Source organism: Neomonachus schauinslandi, chromosome 14 (assembly GCF_002201575.2).
Source record: "Neomonachus schauinslandi chromosome 14, ASM220157v2, whole genome shotgun sequence".
Taxonomy (NCBI): domain Eukaryota; kingdom Metazoa; phylum Chordata; class Mammalia; order Carnivora; family Phocidae; genus Neomonachus; species Neomonachus schauinslandi.
The window spans coordinates 20,532,574-20,538,221 of record NC_058416.1 but is presented as its reverse complement, the minus strand read 5'-3'; the positions used below and the strand labels follow the sequence as shown (position 1 = coordinate 20,538,221).

Here is a 5,648-nt window from a genome sequence, read left to right as displayed (position 1 = left end):
TTATTTATTTATTTATTTATTTATTTATTTATTTATTTATTTATTTAAAGATTTTATTTGTCAGAGAGAGAGACAGCACAAGCAGGGGGAGGGGGAGAGGGAGAAGCAGGCTTCCCACCCAGCAGGGAACCCGATGTGGGACCCTGGGATCATGACCCGAGCCGAAGGCAGCTGCTTAACTGACTGAGCCACCCTGGTGTCCCTGTATTTATTTTTAAAAATTATTTTATTTATTTTATTGAAGTTAATTGACATAAAACATTAACTTTAGGTGTTCAACATAATGATCCAGTATTACTGTGAAAAGATCACTACAATAAGTCTAGTTGATGTCCATCACCATACATAGTTATAGAAATTTTTTTCTTGTAATGAGAACTTTTAAGAACTTAGCAACTTTCAAATATGCAGTACAATATTATTAACTATAGTTACCATACTACACATTACATCCCCATGACTTATTTATTTTATAACTGAAGTCTGTACCTTTTGACTCCTTTCACCACCTACTTTGCAGACACCTTACTCTCTGCCAATCTGTTCCCTGTATTTATGAGCTTGTTTTTTGTTTTTAGATTCCACATATAAATGAGATCATATGGTATTTATCTTTCTCTGTCTGACTTATTTCCCTTAGCATAATGCCCTCAAGGTTCATCCATGTTGTCCCAAAAGGCAAGATCTCATCCTTTGTTATGGCTAGATAATATTCCATTGTATGTATATACCACATTTTCTTTAACCATTTATCCATTGATGGACGCTTATGTTGTTTCCATATCTTGGCTATTGTAAATCATGCTGCAATGAATATGGGGGTGCAGATATCTTTTTAAGTTAGTGTTAGTTTTTTGAAGTGATGGCTGATCTAGCTGAATTGTGGATTGGAAGAGGAGAGATGAGAGGCAAGGAGATCAGTCAGGGGGCTCTTGAAGACCCTCAAGTGAGGGATGATGGTGGCCTGCACTATGGTAGTTTTGAGAGGGAGAAGATTGTTATGAAGCAGGAGAATTTAAAAGAGGTAGGACTGATGGTACTGACCTACCTTAAAGAGGCAGGACTAAAGATTGACATGTAGAATGATAGAATGACTCTCAAGTTTTCTAGCAAGGTCCCCTGCATTGAATAGTCTGTGTTAAAGAGGTCACTCTATGTTAGAAATTTCAGAACTTGGAAGGTAAGACAGCATGTGACCGTATGAGGTCAGTATCTTAGGGGCATGTAGGATCTGGTGGCAGTGATTCCTACCACATGTTTCCTGTGACTACAGAAGAGCTGATGTCCCTTAGTGGGACTACATTTGGCTCTCCTTCTGTAGTACCATTTTGAATGAAGTCTTTTATTTTGTTTTTTAAATTTCCTCTGACTCAGGTTCAAAAGAATATCAATTTCCAGGAGGAGTAATACAACTGGAAAAATGGAAGTGAACTAAGCAACCACGGAAACATTTTTAGTGAATTCCTGCATCAGGTAATTGAGGAAAAAAATTTTTTTAAAGATTTTATTTATTTATTTGACAGAGAGAGACAGTGAGAGAGGGAACACAAGCAGGGGGAATGGGAGAGGGAGAAACAGGCTCCCTGCTGAGCAAGGGAGCCTGATTTGGGGCTCAATCCTAGGAGCCCAGGATCATGACCTGAGCCGAAGACAGATGCTTCACCGACTGAGCCACCCAGGAGCCCCGAGAAAAAAATTTTTTTGATGATTATTAAGATTGATGAAATATAAGATTTAGACAGGATTCAGCCTTCTTTTGGAAAAAAGGAAAGGGAAAAATCTAGTCAAACATTACTTGATTTGATTAATGGAAACTATCAATTGAGGCCACAGTGTGGATTTGGGAGCTTAACTTCTTGGCATGGATGAAAAGACTGGATGCTTGTGAGATTTCTCTTTCATTTGTTTTTATCAACTGGCTGCCTTGCATAATGACTAAGAATGCAACGGTGGCATCAAATTCCCTGATTCAAATCCCAGGTCCGCCACTGTCCGACCCTAAGTAAATTACTCAGCCAATCTATATTTCAAATTCCTCACCTGCAAAAAAGGGGGGGAATAAGACTACCAACCTTACAAGATTGTGTTATAAGGAATAAGATATATAATAAATATAAGGGATAAAAAAAACTGTATGTTCTCAGTGAGGGCTGCAGAAATATAAGTTATAATTAGAATTATGTGAATGGTTAAGTTGCTGAGTAGGATGTTTGCTAAATAACTGGATTTATTTCTTTTTCCTTTTTCAAGCATCAGAATGCTCTCACTTTGAGTACACTCAGAATTTATAACAATGGATTACGACAGCCACATTTTCATTTCAATGCAAATGAAATGGGATATGTAATAAGTGGATGTGCAAAGGTAATTTCTCCACAAACAGCTTTTTGAACTTTCCTTTTTAATGCAGAAAGAAGCAAACAGGAGGTTTTTCTTTGTTTTGGTTCAGTTATTGGTAACATTGAAAGACGTGGTGTTAATGGCTTTCTGGATACAGTTTCCACAGAAAATACCATGCAGGCCATGCTAGATAGCTTCTAACTTTGCTATTAGCACGAGAAATGGCTAAGACCATGTTAGAAATGATAAAGAAGTTATCACATAGGGTGAAGTGTTTGAAACATTTTACATTTTCAGAGTTTCACATTTTTAGGTAATGCAAGGTTTAATGTGTTGCCCTTTGGGGACTGTGACATCACTGTTGGCCCCTCAGTGTAATGTGAGTGGGGGTGGCTGGGGAGGTGTGGAGTGTCAGTAGGGTGACCACGTATCCCTGTTTATACAGGATCCTTCTGATGTACGCTTGTCTTGGTGACAAGAAAAGCCACACCGAATAGCACGTTATGGTAGTGACTTGACCACAGTCCTTCTGGACTTTCACGGGGCTCCCTGGGCAAATCTCCAATGGCCTACCCAGGTCAAATGAACTACTAGCTTTTCCCCGTCTCCATCCTGACAGAAAGAACCAAACCAGACTGACTTGCGCATGTTAGGGCATGCAGAGCAAAAGTTTTGTTTTATGTTTTTAGAGGCGAAGGCTTGAATACCCTGGAAAAGGGCACTGCAGTCACTCCCAAATTACATTTCAAGGATAAGATTTTATTTTTGGTGTGCTTGTGTGCTCATGGGTGTGCATTTGTGTGCACATTTTGTTTCTGATCCCTTTAAGGGGGTCTATTAGGATGCTGCTGTCCTGGAGGGCTGAATTTCCTGGAGAAAGTCAAAAGGAGGGCATGAGGGCAATAAAACAGTGGGATGTAAGCCTTCTGCCTGATTAGGGAATTTATGATCCTTAATTAGAACATAGTGATTGATGTTGTTTTTGCATGATGTTCCACAGTATTGAACTCACTAATGCATTTTGAGGAACATTTCTGAAATAGAGTGTCTTTTGACTTCTGTGGGGCTACGTCTCAGAAACAGAAGATTTTATGTAAAAGATGGCCTCTATTTTCTGCGATTTACCCTCACTAAGAAGTCCTTTTATAATTATATGTTTTCATTCATCTGTTCTTCACTATTAATACATCTTTTTTTTTTTAAGCTTTTATTTATTTATTTGACAGAGGGAGACACAGCGAGAGAGGGAACACAAGCACGGGGAGTGTGAGAGGGAGAGGCAGGCTTCCCGCGGAGCAGGGAGCCTGATGTGGGGCTCGATCCCAGGACCTGGGATCATGACCTGAGCCGAAGGCAGATGCTTAATGACTGAGCCACCCAGGCGCCCCTATTAATACATCTTCTTAATAAATATTTGATTTTATTTGCTTAACTTCAACATAGTTTTTCCCCTTCCCTCTTTAGGTGGGCATTATTAATACTCAGGGTATCATAGAGTTTGATGTTCACATCAGAGATGTGGTATTTTCCCCACTGGAACCCAACATTACATTAAGAGCTCATGTGATGAGGATTTGCTTTGCCTTCTTGCCTTCAGCACCGGAGACCAGGTGAGTATAAGACAGTTTTAGAGAGATTGCTGAGTACCTCGGATGTGCAGAATATCCTGCTAAGCAAGGTATCTGGACCACAGGAGGCCCTCAGTAAATGTGAGCTGAGTGAATAAATGAATGAACTGGCAGAATCTATGTGTGAAGAGAAGGAGAATCAAATAATCTTATTTGGTTATAAAGGGATCGAATATATCACATTCTCTCCTAATTCCCCAAGTTCCGAACCAACTGAGAAACACATACGCATAGACACATTGAGAGACAGAAACACACAGTGAGACAGATCCAGAGGGGCAAATTGAGACAGGCTGACTGAGAAAGAGAGTTAATGTCAGAGAGGAAAGAGCGTGACAGAGAGAGGGAACAAGGACAGATGATCAGACCCAGCCGACTGGATAGCCTGGCCAGACAGGCAGAGATTATCAACCCCATGGAGGGAGGCCTGTGTCTGGCTGTGGAGTAGGAGGACAGTGAGGTTTGCCTCTGTCATGTGCCACTGGGCATGGAGCTCTGAGATGCCCTTTTGTTACTAGTCCCTGCGCACAGGAAAACAGAGGGTCTTCACTCATCAAAGAGAACTCCCTTTCAGTAGGATAGACGTCCCTTCCAAAGAAAGTTTCCAATGCCTCAGCACCTCTAGCCATCAATTGGACTTTCCTTATTCTCAGAATTGAAAAGGTGAGCCCCCCCTGGCAAGGGAAGACAGGCATACGAGGTGACCGTTCGCAGGAATTCGTAGCGGCCATGAAGTTACACAGCCAAGTACCTTGCTGGCTTGCAAGTGCCTTGATGACCGTAAGATCTGTGTAGGAATCTGAGGACTTTGGTGCTGATACATCTTGTTTTGGTTTCCACTGCCCGTTGCAAACCCTTGACATGGACGATTATCTCCAGGCCACAGCAGACCACATCCTGGCCCAACTTTTCTTCAAGAAGCAAAGTGAGTTTAAGAAGATCCCCCAATTCAAGGAGGACCAGGCAATCAACCTGCCGTAGATTTGCCGATGAGTTCATATTTATTTTTCCTTCTTCATTTGTTATTATTGTTTTTAAAGAAGGGCCACTTGGCTAATGAACCTGGAGCTCTTTACAGAGTAGAAGTGGGAAAGCAGGTGCAAAACAGCCCTGTGAGCACATTTAGCTGACAGTGATGATAGGCAGCGTATGCATTTCAGTATCCTCTGTGTAGATTAGTAGATCTATGGAGGAGACCCAATAATGTATTTTTGTATTGATTTTAGTGTATGTGTATATATTTGTTTATTTTCCTTTTGTTACTTCAAATTTTGTTACTCTAAATGAAAAGTCATTCTTTTTATGCATATCAGTAAATCTTACTACCATGTGTGTATTTTTGTCATTCATCACTGTGAAGGGAAGTCAGCCTATGTATGTACGTATTGAGGCACTGGAATCCGGGTCCCTCAAACTTTGTCTGGAAAGTTCAGTATAGAACCTGAGGCAGGTGATTCCTAACCCTTTTGTTGGTATGAAGTAACTTTTTACAACGGCAAAATTTTCAAGGACTCACTCATTTTACTGGTTGTTTACTTACTGTGTATTAGCTGAGAAAATATTCAGTGATGAACTAATTATAAATTTAGTACTTTCTTTGAATGTATTGGATTTCATTAATCACATCAGGAACTATTTACATTTGAGGAGTAGTCATGCCTATACTTGAGAAACATGTGG

At 40.4% G+C, this 5,648-nt stretch overlaps 1 pseudogene; it reads left to right on the top strand.

Annotated features, from left to right (window-relative positions):
- LOC123326638 overlaps nt 1-4,949 on the top strand; it is a 10,541-nt pseudogene extending 5,592 nt beyond the window's left edge.
- Nucleotides 4,950-5,648: the final 699 nt, after the last annotated feature.